Here is an 18,317-nt window from a genome sequence, read left to right as displayed (position 1 = left end):
AATGTTAGGAACAAGATCCACCAGACCACGGCCACACAGCCCGGAAAACCCACTACAACCAGTTCAATCTGGCTGTGAAAGCCTTCAACAATACAACAATACAGAGTTCATGTATTGCTTCAAGGTCCGAGACCAAACACGTGGCAGTGCGCACCAACATTCAATGACAACTATTCCCCCTGTTTGAATTTGAGTCATTTTTGTAACAATTTGACGTTTCTTTATATTAGGGATCTTCAAACTATGGCCCTCCAGATGTTCATAGACTACAATTCCCATGAGCCCTACCACTTGGCCATGCTGGCAGGGGCTGATGGGAATTGTAGTCCATGAACATCTGGAGGGCCATAGTTTGAAGACCCCTGCTTTATATAATACAAAACCCCACACGTGATTTGGCTGTATTTTTTAAAAAAATGAATATGTAAAGAATGGTTTCTTTCTTGTTTGTGGGAAGGGGTGGGGGACCCCAGAAAAGTCAAGTTCGACATTATCTGACTTTCTGACGCGCCGAGCCCAAAAGGTTTGCCATCCCTAAGAACATAAGAACATAAGAACAAGCCAGCTGGATCAGACCAAAGTCCATCTAGTCCAGCTCTCTGCTACTCGCAGTGGCCCACCAGGTGCCTTTGGGAGCTCACAGGCAGGATGTGAAAGCAAGGGCCTTAAGAACATAAGAACATAAGAACTAGCCTGCTGGATCAGACCAGAGTCCATCTAGTCCAGCACTCTGCTACTCGCAGTGGCCCTCCAGGTGCCTTTGGGTGCTCACAGGCAGGATGTGAAAGCAAGGGCCTTAAGAACATAAGAACATAAGAACAAGCCAGCTGGATCAGACCAAAGTCCATCTAGTCCAGCTCTCTGCTACTCGCAGTGGCCCACCAGGTGCCTTTGGGAGCTCACATGTAGGATGTGAACGCAATGGCCTTCTGCGGCTGTTGCTCCCGATCACCTGGTCTGTTAAGGCATTTGCAATCTCAGATCAAGGAGGATCAAGATTGGTAGCCATAAATCGAATTCTCCTCCACAAATCTGTCCAAGCCCCTTTTAAAGCTATCCAGGTTAGTGGCCATCACCACCTCCCGTGGCAGCATATTCCAAACACCAATCACACGTTGCGTGAAGAAGTGTTTCCTTTTATTAGTCCTAATTCTTCCCCCCAGCATTTTCAAGGAATGCCCCCTGGTTCTAGTCTTGTGAGAAAGAGAGAAAAATTTCCACCCAAACACTTACATCCCTGCAGTAGGGATTCACAATTTGGGCTGTGATCTTTGAAAACAAAAGCTGAAATTCTCTCAGGGTGTGGAGGGCCATGTGAAGACAAGACAGCTGTTGCCCAGAGTCTTTTTAAAGACTATGCACAAAACATTTTTGCTCGTGAAGAACCCTTGCATGAGCAGAAACACAAGGAAGGAATTGCAAGTGAGTATGAAGGACCGTCTCTTTCCATATGTCCCTGCTTGACCACTTTAAGGTAGTCCGTCTGGCATTGATCAGGGCCTGGCCCGTTTTCCTCATGGCTCCTGTGGAATGGGTTACCCGAAGAGGAGGAGGACAAGGAATTTGGATGTATGCCCTGCCTTTCTCTCCTGTAAGGAGACTCAAAGTGTCTTATTAACTCCTTTCCCTTCCTCTCCCCACCACAGATATTTTGTGAGGTAGGTGGGGTGGGAGAGTTCTGAGAGAACTGTGACTACACGAAGGGGCTTTCCCCACTGACAGAGTTGAACTGGTTTCTACCTAGGTTCGCCTCAGTGAATCCCCACTGCCACCGAGCACAACATTGTTTTGTCTCAGTTCCCCCCCTCCCCTCAGAACTGCGACATCCTTGTCGCAGTTATGAACTACACTTTTCTGCCTGAACAAGGTCGATACCGCTTCGAAGTGGGGAAGCATCGAAACGACACCTCATCCGTTCAACCAATCACGAGCCGCTTTTGTGGCATGCGCAGAACGGGAGAATCGTGGGCAGAAAGCGCATGTAACTGTAAGCTAAAAAAAAGAACACTCCCGTTTCCCGCCATAACACAAGCGCCAATCATGATCGAGGAGCGAAACAGGCACTAAGATGATCCCGCCCACTTAGCTTGGTTCCAGGGGACCAACTCAGTTGCTGTGGGGACAGCCTGGGATCGCCCTCCACTGAAGGGAACCGAGTCGACCTTAGCTCCCTTCTGTAGTGCGGAAAGCCTCAGAGTCACCCATTTGGCTTCATGTGAAGGAACGGGGAAACAAACTTGGCTCACCGGATAAGACTCCTCCACTCATGTGGATTTGAACAGCAATCCTGTTTTTAAGGTGGAAGGAGAGAGAGATGTGGGGCTTGCCATTTTACTTTGTCTTTTAACCCAAAATGTTTTAATTGTTATCGCAAGTCACCTGCAACCAAGAGGAAAAGGTGTATAAGTGGTTCAGCAAATAAGTCGCCCATGTGCTGTGTCAACTTGACCATGTCCCGTCTTGCTTTTTTGCTTGCGCAAAATATATTGCTGGGGTATGTTTGCAACGCCTGCCTTGATAATGACCATCGCCGATCAGATCGACTTCTCCTCCATAAATCTGTCCAAGCCCCTTTTAAAGCTATCCAGGTGAGTGGCCATCACCACCTCCTGTGGCAGCATATTCCAAACACCAATCACACGTTGCGTGAAGAAGTGTTTCCTTTTATTAGTCCTAATTCTTCCCCCCATCATTTTCAATGGATGCCCCCTGGTTCTAGTATTGTGAGAGCAATGGCAAACTACCCCACAAAAGAGGCTTGCCTATGAAATTACTGCTCGCAGTAGTACCCCAGGGTCGGACACGACTGAAGGGGAAACTTTACCTTTTACCTCATATCTCAAGCAGATCATTTCTGAGGGTAGCCTTTATCTTTATCTTTATTAACCTTTAATAGGCATAGTGTAAGGATGGCAGTTTTGCCTGTTTCTCTCCCAGCCACCTGGCCCCCCCACCCCCCCCCCCCTCCCCTGTTCCCCCCCCCCCCCCCTCCCCCCCCCCCCCCCCCCCCCCCCCCCCTCCTCCCCCTTGCCCCCCCCTCCCCCGCCCCCCCCCCCCCTCCCCCCCCCCCCCCACCCCCCCCCCACCCCCACCCCCCCCCCACCCCACCCCCCCCCCCCCCCACCCCCCCCCCCCCCCACCCCCCCCCCCCCCCCCCCCCCCCCCCCCCCACCCCCCCCCCCCCCCACCCCCCCCCCCCCCCACCCCCCCCCCCCCCCACCCCCCCCCCCCCCCACCCCCCCCCCCCCCCACCCCCCCCCCCCCCCACCCCCCCCCCCCCCCACCCCCCCCCCCCCCCACCCCCCCCCCCCCCCACCCCCCCCCCCCCCCACCCCCCCCCCCCCCCACCCCCCCCCCCCCCCACCCCCCCCCCCCCCCACCCCCCCCCCCCCCCACCCCCCCCCCCCCCCACCCCCCCCCCCCCCCACCCCCCCCCCCCCCCACCCCCCCCCCCCCCCACCCCCCCCCCCCCCCACCCCCCCCCCCCCCCACCCCCCCCCCCCCCCACCCCCCCCCCCCCCCACCCCCCCCCCCCCCCACCCCCCCCCCCCCCCACCCCCCCCCCCCCCCACCCCCCCCCCCCCCCACCCCCCCCCCCCCCCACCCCCCCCCCCCCCCACCCCCCCCCCCCCCCACCCCCCCCCCCCCCCACCCCCCCCCCCCCCCACCCCCCCCCCCCCCCACCCCCCCCCCCCCCCACCCCCCCCCCCCCCCACCCCCCCCCCCCCCCACCCCCCCCCCCCCCCACCCCCCCCCCCCCCCACCCCCCCCCCCCCCCACCCCCCCCCCCCCCCACCCCCCCCCCCCCCCACCCCCCCCCCCCCCCACCCCCCCCCCCCCCCACCCCCCCCCCCCCCCACCCCCCCCCCCCCCCACCCCCCCCCCCCCCCACCCCCCCCCCCCCCCACCCCCCCCCCCCCCCACCCCCCCCCCCCCCCACCCCCCCCCCCCCCCACCCCCCCCCCCCCCCACCCCCCCCCCCCCCCACCCCCCCCCCCCCCCACCCCCCCCCCCCCCCACCCCCCCCCCCCCCCACCCCCCCCCCCCCCCACCCCCCCCCCCCCCCACCCCCCCCCCCCCCCACCCCCCCCCCCCCCCACCCCCCCCCCCCCCCACCCCCCCCCCCCCCCACCCCCCCCCCCCCCCACCCCCCCCCCCCCCCACCCCCCCCCCCCCCCACCCCCCCCCCCCCCCACCCCCCCCCCCCCCCACCCCCCCCCCCCCCCACCCCCCCCCCCCCCCACCCCCCCCCCCCCCCACCCCCCCCCCCCCCCACCCCCCCCCCCCCCCACCCCCCCCCCCCCCCACCCCCCCCCCCCCCCACCCCCCCCCCCCCCCACCCCCCCCCCCCCCCACCCCCCCCCCCCCCCACCCCCCCCCCCCCCCACCCCCCCCCCCCCCCACCCCCCCCCCCCCCCACCCCCCCCCCCCCCCACCCCCCCCCCCCCCCACCCCCCCCCCCCCCCACCCCCCCCCCCCCCCACCCCCCCCCCCCCCCACCCCCCCCCCCCCCCACCCCCCCCCCCCCCCACCCCCCCCCCCCCCCACCCCCCCCCCCCCCCACCCCCCCCCCCCCCCACCCCCCCCCCCCCCCACCCCCCCCCCCCCCCACCCCCCCCCCCCCCCACCCCCCCCCCCCCCCACCCCCCCCCCCCCCCACCCCCCCCCCCCCCCACCCCCCCCCCCCCCCACCCCCCCCCCCCCCCACCCCCCCCCCCCCCCACCCCCCCCCCCCCCCACCCCCCCCCCCCCCCACCCCCCCCCCCCCCCACCCCCCCCCCCCCCCACCCCCCCCCCCCCCCACCCCCCCCCCCCCCCACCCCCCCCCCCCCCCACCCCCCCCCCCCCCCACCCCCCCCCCCCCCCACCCCCCCCCCCCCCCACCCCCCCCCCCCCCCACCCCCCCCCCCCCCCACCCCCCCCCCCCCCCACCCCCCCCCCCCCCCACCCCCCCCCCCCCCCACCCCCCCCCCCCCCCACCCCCCCCCCCCCCCACCCCCCCCCCCCCCCACCCCCCCCCCCCCCCACCCCCCCCCCCCCCCACCCCCCCCCCCCCCCACCCCCCCCCCCCCCCACCCCCCCCCCCCCCCACCCCCCCCCCCCCCCACCCCCCCCCCCCCCCACCCCCCCCCCCCCCCACCCCCCCCCCCCCCCACCCCCCCCCCCCCCCACCCCCCCCCCCCCCCACCCCCCCCCCCCCCCACCCCCCCCCCCCCCCACCCCCCCCCCCCCCCACCCCCCCCCCCCCCCACCCCCCCCCCCCCCCACCCCCCCCCCCCCCCACCCCCCCCCCCCCCCACCCCCCCCCCCCCCCACCCCCCCCCCCCCCCACCCCCCCCCCCCCCCACCCCCCCCCCCCCCCACCCCCCCCCCCCCCCACCCCCCCCCCCCCCCACCCCCCCCCCCCCCCACCCCCCCCCCCCCCCACCCCCCCCCCCCCCCACCCCCCCCCCCCCCCACCCCCCCCCCCCCCCACCCCCCCCCCCCCCCACCCCCCCCCCCCCCCACCCCCCCCCCCCCCCACCCCCCCCCCCCCCCACCCCCCCCCCCCCCCACCCCCCCCCCCCCCCACCCCCCCCCCCCCCCACCCCCCCCCCCCCCCACCCCCCCCCCCCCCCACCCCCCCCCCCCCCCACCCCCCCCCCCCCCCACCCCCCCCCCCCCCCACCCCCCCCCCCCCCCACCCCCCCCCCCCCCCACCCCCCCCCCCCCCCACCCCCCCCCCCCCCCACCCCCCCCCCCCCCCACCCCCCCCCCCCCCCACCCCCCCCCCCCCCCACCCCCCCCCCCCCCCACCCCCCCCCCCCCCCACCCCCCCCCCCCCCCACCCCCCCCCCCCCCCACCCCCCCCCCCCCCCACCCCCCCCCCCCCCCACCCCCCCCCCCCCCCACCCCCCCCCCCCCCCACCCCCCCCCCCCCCCACCCCCCCCCCCCCCCACCCCCCCCCCCCCCCACCCCCCCCCCCCCCCACCCCCCCCCCCCCCCACCCCCCCCCCCCCCCACCCCCCCCCCCCCCCACCCCCCCCCCCCCCCACCCCCCCCCCCCCCCACCCCCCCCCCCCCCCACCCCCCCCCCCCCCCACCCCCCCCCCCCCCCACCCCCCCCCCCCCCCACCCCCCCCCCCCCCCACCCCCCCCCCCCCCCACCCCCCCCCCCCCCCACCCCCCCCCCCCCCCACCCCCCCCCCCCCCCACCCCCCCCCCCCCCCACCCCCCCCCCCCCCCACCCCCCCCCCCCCCCACCCCCCCCCCCCCCCACCCCCCCCCCCCCCCACCCCCCCCCCCCCCCACCCCCCCCCCCCCCCACCCCCCCCCCCCCCCACCCCCCCCCCCCCCCACCCCCCCCCCCCCCCACCCCCCCCCCCCCCCACCCCCCCCCCCCCCCACCCCCCCCCCCCCCCACCCCCCCCCCCCCCCACCCCCCCCCCCCCCCACCCCCCCCCCCCCCCACCCCCCCCCCCCCCCACCCCCCCCCCCCCCCACCCCCCCCCCCCCCCACCCCCCCCCCCCCCCACCCCCCCCCCCCCCCACCCCCCCCCCCCCCCACCCCCCCCCCCCCCCACCCCCCCCCCCCCCCACCCCCCCCCCCCCCCACCCCCCCCCCCCCCCACCCCCCCCCCCCCCCACCCCCCCCCCCCCCCACCCCCCCCCCCCCCCACCCCCCCCCCCCCCCACCCCCCCCCCCCCCCACCCCCCCCCCCCCCCACCCCCCCCCCCCCCCACCCCCCCCCCCCCCCACCCCCCCCCCCCCCCACCCCCCCCCCCCCCCACCCCCCCCCCCCCCCACCCCCCCCCCCCCCCACCCCCCCCCCCCCCCACCCCCCCCCCCCCCCACCCCCCCCCCCCCCCACCCCCCCCCCCCCCCACCCCCCCCCCCCCCCACCCCCCCCCCCCCCCACCCCCCCCCCCCCCCACCCCCCCCCCCCCCCACCCCCCCCCCCCCCCACCCCCCCCCCCCCCCACCCCCCCCCCCCCCCACCCCCCCCCCCCCCCACCCCCCCCCCCCCCCACCCCCCCCCCCCCCCACCCCCCCCCCCCCCCACCCCCCCCCCCCCCCACCCCCCCCCCCCCCCACCCCCCCCCCCCCCCACCCCCCCCCCCCCCCACCCCCCCCCCCCCCCACCCCCCCCCCCCCCCACCCCCCCCCCCCCCCACCCCCCCCCCCCCCCACCCCCCCCCCCCCCCACCCCCCCCCCCCCCCACCCCCCCCCCCCCCCACCCCCCCCCCCCCCCACCCCCCCCCCCCCCCACCCCCCCCCCCCCCCACCCCCCCCCCCCCCCACCCCCCCCCCCCCCCACCCCCCCCCCCCCCCACCCCCCCCCCCCCCCACCCCCCCCCCCCCCCACCCCCCCCCCCCCCCACCCCCCCCCCCCCCCACCCCCCCCCCCCCCCACCCCCCCCCCCCCCCACCCCCCCCCCCCCCCACCCCCCCCCCCCCCCACCCCCCCCCCCCCCCACCCCCCCCCCCCCCCACCCCCCCCCCCCCCCACCCCCCCCCCCCCCCACCCCCCCCCCCCCCCACCCCCCCCCCCCCCCACCCCCCCCCCCCCCCACCCCCCCCCCCCCCCACCCCCCCCCCCCCCCACCCCCCCCCCCCCCCACCCCCCCCCCCCCCCACCCCCCCCCCCCCCCACCCCCCCCCCCCCCCACCCCCCCCCCCCCCCACCCCCCCCCCCCCCCACCCCCCCCCCCCCCCACCCCCCCCCCCCCCCACCCCCCCCCCCCCCCACCCCCCCCCCCCCCCACCCCCCCCCCCCCCCACCCCCCCCCCCCCCCACCCCCCCCCCCCCCCACCCCCCCCCCCCCCCACCCCCCCCCCCCCCCACCCCCCCCCCCCCCCACCCCCCCCCCCCCCCACCCCCCCCCCCCCCCACCCCCCCCCCCCCCCACCCCCCCCCCCCCCCACCCCCCCCCCCCCCCACCCCCCCCCCCCCCCACCCCCCCCCCCCCCCACACTTACATCCAAAAGCCTTTTATTTCTGCTCTTTGGAATTCCTTACACATAGGTAGATCAAAATTTACACAGACACATTCTGCAGTCTCAGGTATAATTCAATAGCAAGGAAATAGTCCACATAGTTTGGTGGTTGACTTCGAGGGGTTCAGATCACTTCAGATTTTTTTTAAAGAAATAGCCAGAGCAAATGACAGTAAATACCCCTACACATCAATGTAAAAATACAATCTAATATAAAATTGCAATATAAGTAGATCTGAGTAGCAAGTTAAAAACAAAATAATACAGCAATAGGTATCCTACCCTGCCTAAATATTAGACAGTGTGTATCAGTTAGATGGGAAAAGATACCTATCTTTTATAAGAAGTTCTATGTTTGCTTTGTGTATCATATTTAATATTTAAAAATTTGATTCTGTGCCAAATAATAATGAACCAATTTGGTTTAGTGTACTAGTACAGTATATTTTAAAAAAAATACAGTTAAAAGTGATAAAATGAGAATAAGTTAGCACTTTAAAATGGTTGTCAGGTATAGAGCTACCATACGTGTTGTATGAGCATTGTAATCTCCACGAAGAAAACGTATGGCAACAGTAGGGTTAGGAATTTTCCTCGCCACTAGGTAGCCATGTTGGTCTGTAGAAAAGCTAGATGGATAGATTGCAGCAGAAAAGCTAGATAGATTGATTTATATTTTGCATTTCTACTGCGCCAATCTCCCAAAGAACTCGAGGCGGCTTACATATATATATTTGAATCCAGTTGCATCTTAGAGACCAACCAGATGTGTGTGTGTGTGTGGGGGGGGGATCAGCTTTCCAGAGTCAAAACTAAGAAATTGAGCACGGACTCTCAAAAGCTCATATCCAGGAAATGCTTGTTCATCTCAACAGCGCTGCTTGACTCAACTCGGGATATCCTCAGCCCTTTCCTTGGCCTACTGTTTTTTGGCCTGATGGCACAAGAAGCTCTTGGGGGGGGGGGAGAGTAAAAATGGGCCACCCTGCGCTCGACATGCCAGCGCGCGCGATCCAGCTGTGTGAATTGAGGCCCGGCCCTTGCGGAAAGTCTGCCAATTTGCCCATTTCACACTCAATTTGCATTGGTTCTCGTTATCGTTTCAAGCGTGATTCTCTCTCAGTGTGGATTTTTGAAATCGGGAGATGTTAGATTTCCCCCGTTCTGCTTCGTTGAGAGCAATCTTTCCTCGCAGCTGTTTACTACCGATTTGCGCTGTAAATGGTCCGATTATAAACTAAACTGTTTGATGAGTGCGGAATTTTATTCGCCCGTTATTGGCGTTAGGTAAAGTAGCTGAATGCTCTGCCGTCGTATTTAGCGTTTGGTAAAAGCGTTTGGCTGCTGAGGGTCAAATACAGCCTAATTTTAGTCTTAGCTTTTTTTTTAGGTGGTATATTTGATAACAGCTGCAATTCAGTGATACAAAAATATTGCATTAAGAGTTATTTCGAGTACAGAGATACAACTTATACATTCTGAGAGCTACTGTGGCACAGCATTTGGAGAGTTAGGATCTAGGACAGGGGTCTGCAACCTGCGTCTCTCCAGATGTTCATGGACTACAATTGGCCATGCTGGAAGGGGCTGATAAGATTTGTAGTCCATGAACATCTGGAGAGACGCAGGTTGCAGACCCCTGTCCTAACTCTCCAAATGCTGTGCCACAGAAGCTTGCTGGGTGACTTTGGGTCAGTCACTTGTTTTCGGGCTAACCTACCTCACAAGCTTGTTGTGAAGATAGCACAGCAGAGGTGAGAGGACGTAAGCATCTTTGGTCCCCACTTGAGAGAAAGGCAAGTTGTGCAGGAAGTAACTAATCATGACCTCAGTGCTCTTATAGACCCTCAATATAGGTCTTACACTCAGTTCCTCTCATCTCAAAGTCTCCAGAAGGAGTGAATAAAGGAACGTGATAGACTGGTTAACTTTGCCATCAACGTAAGTAGCTAATAGCATGTGTCCATTTTCACCCATGCTGGAATCTCTTACACCCAGTGCTTTAGATATGCATGTTTTTCAACGGTGACAGAGAGCTGAAATTGCATCTGGGAGACTTGATTCACTCTATCTAGAAGAAGTACAGTTTGGATTTATATCCCCCCTTTCTCTCCTGTAGGAGACTCAAAGGGGCTGACAATCTCCTTGCCCTTCCCCCCTCACAACAAACACCCTGTGAGGTAGGTGGGGCTGAGAGAGCTCCGAGAAGCTGTGACTAGCCCCAGGTCGCAAGCTGGCGTGTGCGGGAATTACAAGCTAATCTGAATTCCCCAGATAAGCCTCCACAGCTCAGGCGGCAGAGCGGAGAATCAAACCCGGTTCCTCCAGATTAGATACACAAGCTCTGAACCTCCTACGCCACTGCTGCTCCTACAAAGCTCTCTGGGTATCCTTGGGCGAGGCACAACATTCTCAACCTAACCTACCTCACAGGGTCGTTGTGAGGATAAAATGGCAGAAGGAACAATATATGCTGCCCTGTGCCAAAGCAGGGCTAAATAACTATGCTCTCAAGAATTTCCCGAAATGTTTTTATGTTTCAAGGCTCCATTTCTGATGATTTCCAGATGGCCCATCAGTTGTGCATCGGCTTTTAGAGCTGGGATCCTTGTATCATGGATGCAGTTGGCTCAGTTGAGTTCAGAATTAGGCCTAGGGAGGATTCAAACTCATTGGTGACATTTTCCCTCCACATACATAAGCCTGGAACTTTTCACCATTTTTTTTCATGTAATAAGTTTAGTTTCATAAAGATTTAGTCACTGTTCCGGACAGGCTAATCACACAGTTCTGCTATTGCAAGCTGAAAGAAACTGGCACCCTGATGGGGTATCAAATACTCTTTTTAAATTATTTTAAGTCTTCTTAATTCATTGCCCTGGGAGAGGATTGGACATGCTGCTGTAACCTCTATCTGTGGGTTCTGTGGGGCAGAACTTGGAATGAGTTTGCAACAACAATTAAAAAAAACCAAAATGGTTTACTTTCTTAACATCGAGCATGTCAACGCTGTATCACACTTCAAGGTCCCTGTTCCGGAGTTGCATTTTCAAGGTCTTCATTTACAGTCTACTGATACTGCCAAGTCCAATTCTTCTTTGCAAGTGGGTTGGCTCCTGAAGACTCCAAGGGCTTGATGAACAGGATTCAACATGATGAAGGTTTCCAGGAGAACTCTCACCCATTACAAACATAAAAAGAAGCCCTGAAACAATAAACTCCAACATTTACAAGATAGCAAAAATAAACAACTACCTTCCCAGTAGTTTCGCAATGTGGTACGTTTACCTTAACAATTGTTGAAGACTTATACAAATCAAGGGATGGAGATCACGGTAGCCTTGTCTCCTCCAAACTACATGAGCTCTGCAGCCTCCTGCTGCTTTGCGTTTCCACCCCTTTCTGGGTCAACCCATTCTGAGCATGGGGGTTACACTGCCACTCTGGGGAGTGAAATTTTCAGCAAGCCTGCTAATGTCCCCGACTGTTGTTTGACTTTTGCAATGAATTCCCTCACCATGGGTTGGACACCTATTCATGGCTGAATTTAAGCCTTTTTAAATACCGTGCCCCTGGTACTCATCTCAATTTTTTAAAATTCATTTAACAATCCATTGTATTAAAATTTCTTTCTTTTAACTCCTGACATTTTGGTGTGGGTAGGAAACAGCCCCCAGAAACAAACTCAAACTCTTACGTGTGAGGTGGTTGATTCAAATTTGTTGGCCACTTGGCACACTACCTGTATTGCTTAATAAACCCTGCTCAAAGGAGAGCCGTGATGCTTTGTAAGTTTAATGTCAGTATGCCTTCTGCGCTGCTACATGGCGGATTTGGCTTCGCTCAAGAAAAGGCTAAAAGATTGTGCCCGTGTAACGATGGCTCAGTTGAATCTCTGGCCCACCAATTACTACACTGTCTCAGTTTCAAGGAAATCAGATCCAAGTATGTGAATCTTACTCCTTTACATTTACCCCATCTCCCCGATTTAATTAAGATTGCACTACTTGTTGGACAATCCTTCTCTCTGTATGATAGTGGCAGACTTTCTCCTGGAAATTACTAAACGCCAGTAGATTTCCTTCGACCTAACATTTATTTCCTGTATTGTATATGCTTTTTAATCCGTTTTTTATTATTGTTGTACTGTTGTCTATGCCAATAAAGGCTTGCTAAGGATTCAAATTTGTTGATAGAAACGTTGCCTCGAAAGACGAATAGGGGACTGCGGGTTTACCTATTTGGGAGTAACAAAATCTTTAGATTATTTGAAGGGTTCCATCTTCCTTATCCAAACACTCTCAACACAGTTATTCCTATAACAAATCTCAGATGCCCATTTTATATATGTTTGTTCATTTGCTTCATTTATACTCTACTTTCCTCTCCATGGGAACCCAAAATGGCATAAAATATTCTCCTCTACTTTATCCTCACACCCACCCTATGAGGTAGGTTAGGCTGTATGACTGCCCTAAGGTCACAAACCAAGCTTCCATAGGACTGTGGTGGTGAACCTGTGGCACTCCAGATGTTCATGGACTACAATTCCCATCAGCCCCTGCCAGCATGGCCAATTGGCCAAAGGTTCGCCACCACTGCCATAGGACCTTCTTTAGTGAAGTGGTAGAAAACCAGGACCCCCTCTCTGTTTTGGAGAAGAGAGGCTTTGGAGATCATGGAATCGGTCACTTTCGCACATGCACAATAATATACTTTCAATCCACTTTCAAAGCACTTTGCAGCTGGATTTTACTGTGCAGAATAGCAAAATCCACTTGCAAACAATTGTGAAAGTGGATTGGAAGCGCATTATTCTACATGTGCGAAAGTGCCCGAAGCATGCACCTGGAAATGCATTTATGAACTTTCTTACTTCATTTGTAGGCCACCTTTTTCGCTGCAAGTCAAGGTGGAGTGTGACAAAAACAATACGGTCAGAACAAGAGTTTCCAACACTGAGTTGGAAAAGTCATGGAGGTTTTGTGAGTGGGGCTTGAGGACAGCAGAGTTTGGGAAGGGATCTCAGCTGGGCATAATTCCATAAGGTCCAACTGCCGAAGCCGCTGTTTTCTCCAAGGGAATGATCTCAAGAAATAACATCAACATCAACAACAATACTTTTATTTACATTCCATCCTCCCCCTGCCAAAGTAGCACTGAGGGCAGATATCCGCGCAAGATACACCAACAATTTATGAGAGCCACAGTCTCATATTTATACGACGCAAGGCGTATTGGTGGCGACTCACTTTTTAAAGAGTTGTGTAGGGACACAAGTGGAAAGGTTAGGCTGCGCTGACGTGAGTGCATTGCATGACATCCACTGACCGCTGCTGCAAACCATGACAGAAACGACCAGCAACGGCCTTCTAGAGCTTGTTGTATTCCCCCCCCCCCACACAACGGGCTTTATTGCTAGGAATAAAATACATTAGATAAAAGCAAAGCATTACGGCAAGACTTTCACAATGCCGCTACTTAACAGTGCCATCCCCAAAGCTAACCAGCTTCTATATCCGTGGTGGCGAACCTTTGGCACTCCAGATGTTCTGGACTACAATTCCCATCAGCCCCTGACAACATGGCCAATTGGCAAGGGCTGATGGGAATTGTAGTCCATAACATCTGGAGTGCCAAAGGTTCGCCATCACTGCTCTATATGATGCTATAAACATCGGGGATCTGTCATTCTGGAATTCTGGGAGATATCCAGCCCCCCACAGAAGTTGGCCCGCTAGTATGGCTGCAGTGTTGGCAGACACCACAGTGTTCCTGGGCTCGCTGCTGTAAGCTCAGACAGCACTCCTTATCAACACTGTCTGCCGTCTTCAGGTGAGTGACCCGCAAGGGGTTTTTAATGTCTGCCCCCTGCCCAGAGCCATGGAAAGTAGTTTCCCTTTCTGGACATGGGGCGGGGGGGGCACTTTCATTTGGCATTTGCTGGTGCCAGGCAAAATCTTATGTAATTTCTGATGCATTTCTACCTCATACCCCCCCCCCCCACCCCCGCACCCAGGACTTACAAAGAAACACCCAATTTCCTAGCTGATTGGAAAAAAAGAAGAGTTTGGATTTACATCCCACTTTTCTCAACCGCAAGGAGTCTCAAAGTGGCTTACAAGTTCCTTTCCTTTCCTCTCCCCACAACAGACAACTTGTGAGGTAGGTGGGGCCGAGAGAGTTCTGAGAGAACTGTGACTGGCCGAAGGTCGCCCAGCAGGCTTCATGTGGAGGAATGGGGAATCGATCCCAGTTCTCCAAATTAGAATCCACTGCCCTTAACTGCTGCACCATGTTGGTTCCCTAGCAGACAAAAAGTACGTAACACACCTCCCAACTTCTTGTGCTATGTATTGCCGAAGGCTTTCACGGCCGGAATCACTGGGGTGCTGTGTGGTTTCCGGGCTGTGTGGCCGTGTTCTAGCAGCATTCTTGTACTACGTCTGTACCATTAGAAATGATCTCTCAGGATCTCAGGTTCTTAAATTCATGGACCAAGATCCTTTTGGCTCCTTTCCACTGACCAGGTGAAGACTTATCTAGCTGCGGCATGCTGGCAGGGGCTGATGGGAGCTGTAGTCCATGAACATCTGGAGAGCCGCAGGGAGAGAAGAGAAGCTCAGCTGAGATTTCTATCAAGCAGAGATGTTCTAAGGTTGCCTTCTGGGATGAAGAGATTCTTGTCTATATCCAGGCTTATGCTCATAACATTTATTTATTAATAATATGGTCTAGTGGTTAAGAGCAGGTGTACTCTAAACTGGAGGAACCGGGTTTGATTTCCTGCTCTGCTGCTTGAGCTGCAGAGGCTTATCTGGGGAATTTAGGTTAGCTGGTGTACTCCCAGCTGGGTGACCTTGGGCTAGTCACAGTTCTTCGGAGCTCTCTGTCCCACCTACTTCACAGGGTGTTTGTTGTGAGGGGGGAAGGGGAAGGAGATTGTAGGCCCGTTACAGGAGAGAAAGGAGGGGATATAAATCCAGCTCTTCTTCTTCTTCTTCTTCTTCTTCTTCTTCTTCTTCTTCTTCTTCTTCTTCTTCTTCTTCTTCTTCTTCTTCTTCTTCTTCTTCTTCTTCTTCTTCCTCCTCCTCCTCCTCCTCCTCCTCCTCCTCCTCCTCCTCCTCCTCCTCCTCCTCCTCCTCCTCCTCCTCCTCCTCCTCCTCCTCCTCCTCCTCCTTGGAGAGCAGGCATGGTATAATGGTTGAATGTTGGGCCCCCACATGACCAGGAAGTCCTGCTGTCTCGTCGGTTTCGCGTGCCTCGACCCCGTTGGATGCATGCAAAAACGACGATCTGTCATTCTGTAATTCTGGGAGATATCTAGCCCCCCACGGAAGTTGGCCCCCTAGTATGGCTGCAGTGGCCCCCTAGTATGGCTCCAAGCGCCCTCAACCCCACCCTGGATGTGGTTGAGGGCAGTGGGGGCGGAGCCTGGGGGAATCAGGGGACAGAGTCGGGGTGGTGGTGGGGGGCAGAGTCTGGGGGCATCCTGGAGACAATTTGCCTCCGGGCGCCATTTACCCCTGGTACGCCTCTGTTCTCCAGTGGTCAGGGTAGGGCACTCTCAACTTCTGGGAAAGCAGGCCACTAGAAGAATTGTTAGATTTTTGGGGACTCCGGGGGCAGGGGGGTGGGACTTCTAAGAATAAGGTTGCAACTTTCAGCTGATTGTGAAAAAAAAGTTTATGTAACCTATCCTGAGACTGTGGTAAAGGGTGGGAAATAAATGCAAATAAATAGAAAGGTACCTGAATAGAATAGTCTCATAGATCACCTTTAGATATGTGTGTGTGTGTGTGTTTATTTCTTAATAATTTTCACTAACATCATGTCACTAAATCCTAAAATACACACATAATCTCTAAACTATATTCTGCAAGCATACAAGGTGAATCTTATAATAAAGTCTGCTTTCGCTTTCTCGAGCCATCTTGGTTTGGCTTTTCTGGGTCCTGACGCAAGCCGCTTACTTACTTAAAGAAATGTGTATGGTATCAGAAAATTGTGATGAAGTTCACAAATACTTACATGAAAAGATCCCAAGTTTACATTCTAAATAGCACAGGTGACATAAACAGAACTTTCTCAGCCAGTGGTGAGATTTAAAAATTTTAGTAACAGGTTCCCATAGTGGTGGGATTCAAACTGTGGCGTAGCGGGGCATGGGCAGGGCATGACGGGGGCGTGGCCGGGCATTCCAGGGGTGGGGCATTCCGGGGGTGGGGCATTCCTGGGCGGGGCTGTGGCAAGGATGCAGCCGCTGCGCCAGTCCTTGGGCAGGAAACGAATGCACGCAGGCGCAGGCTGCCATGCACGCTGGTGCACCTCCTGCTAGACTGCTTCAAGTTCTGCGCGCTACTGCTGAGAGGAGGGGCGTAACTAAGGCAAAAATCACGTGGCAAAATCACCAATTAGTAACCCCCTCTCAGCACACACAAATATGTAGTAACTTACTCTCGGGAACCTGTAAGAATTTGCTGGATCCCACCTCTGCTCTCAGCCCCACCTGCCTCTCAAGGTGTAAAAACACTTAAGTGTTGAAAAACACTCAGAAAACGTATTTACAAGAATAAGCTGGAGCTGTCTTGAGACAAGACAAAACCGCTGAAAATAGCTAACCAAAATAAATAAATAAAAATAATAGAAGAAGGTGCAGCTGTTCGGAAAGCATGTACACCAAAACTGGAACAATACAAAGAAGATTAGGACGACCTTGCAAAAGTTGACTCAGCCTTCCAGCGTTGGTAAAATGAGAACCCAGCTTGTAGGTGACTAGAGAAGGCAAGTGCAAACCACCCTGATAACATGGTCTGCCTAGTAAATGTTGTGATGCGATGTTATCCCATGGGTCAGTAATGACCAGATGCTTTTTTGGTACACAGGTATTGGTTTTTGTTTGGGACTTCTATCACAAAAGAGGGACCTGTTTACCAAATCCATACAGCCCCTGGGTGGTTAAGAAGGCCCAGCAAAGACTGTGTACTTATCTGAGACTTTTTAAAGGAAACAAATCAACTGGAAATCGGAAAACTCCACTGGTGTCCCTTTTTTTTAATCACCATGCTATAGAGAGTGTCTTAACCTACTGCATCTGTGTATGGCTCTCCAGTTGCACAGTGGCAGATAGGAAGGCACTCCAAAGGGTGATCACTACTGCACAGAGGATTATCGGCTGCCCTCCCCTCCTTGGAAGAACTCTATAATTCCCGAAGCCTAAAGAAGGCCCAAAATATTCTGAGAGACCCGTCTCATCCAGCACACTCTCTTTTTGAACTGTTACCATCCGGCAGACGATACAGGTCTATCAAAACTAGGACAAAGAGGCTTAGAGACAGCTTCTACTCTAGAGCTGTGGCTATGCTAAACTCCGCGGCTTCGTGTTGATGTGTTTGGGGCTATGTAGGGATGGGTGGAGGAAGGGGAAAGTGAGGATGGGGTATGAGTCTGAAACTGTGTGCATCGAGGAAGGCTGCTGTAAATTTCGTTGTGCGTGCACAATGACAATAAAATGCTTATGCTTAGTTTTGAGTTGAACATTTAAATAAAAAGGGGATTCACGTGAAGCAGCCCCCCCCCCCCCGCCTGGACTAAGTTTCATAAGCAAACCAAACACAGTGAACAGTTTCATGCTAGTTTTTGAAAACGGAGGTTGTTGTGAATTTTCTGGGCTGTTCCTCTGATTTGTTACATGTATTTGGACCGTCATTTTTTTTTTAAAAAACCACTAGGTGGCAGCAAAGGAACATTAAAAATTGTAGCTCTGCTTTCTGCAGTCTTCATTTCTTCCCTGTTGAAAGATCTTTTCGGTTCATTGGGGAAAAAAAGTTGTTAAAAAAGAGGGGGAAAACCCTGTTTCATCATTAGAACCGGTGAAATCCCAGCAGATTCTTTCCTCAACTAGCAGGTCGTCTTTGTTTCAAATCCGGGGACACATTTTCCTTGATTTTTTTTTTGTGAGACTCCGGCTACTTTCAATAGCACATCATGGTTTGCAAACTCGATATTGGTAATAATTCCACAGAGGCAACTGTGTTAGTCTGTTGCTTTGGAAATAACCAGGAGGTTGGTAGCACCTGATGGACCGACAACATTTCATTCCAATGTAAGCTTCTTGCAGGCCTCCAAACTCCTGTTTGAGGCAAGAGCTCCATTTCCAAATCAACTCACTTTTCAGTGGCCAGTCTTGTATCCGACCAGTGACTCTGCTGTGGAAAGACAGGTGGAAAATTTAAGATGACGGAGGGGGTCTCTTTAATTCAGCTACTTAAACCCTCACCCTAAATACGTGGTGCTGTGGTGGTAGGAACAAGGAATGGATTTTTGCCTCTAACAAA

The sequence above is a fragment of the Sphaerodactylus townsendi genome, linkage group LG01, assembly GCF_021028975.2.
Source record: "Sphaerodactylus townsendi isolate TG3544 linkage group LG01, MPM_Stown_v2.3, whole genome shotgun sequence".
NCBI lineage: Eukaryota > Metazoa > Chordata > Lepidosauria > Squamata > Sphaerodactylidae > Sphaerodactylus > Sphaerodactylus townsendi.
This window is presented reverse-complemented; position numbering follows the sequence as displayed.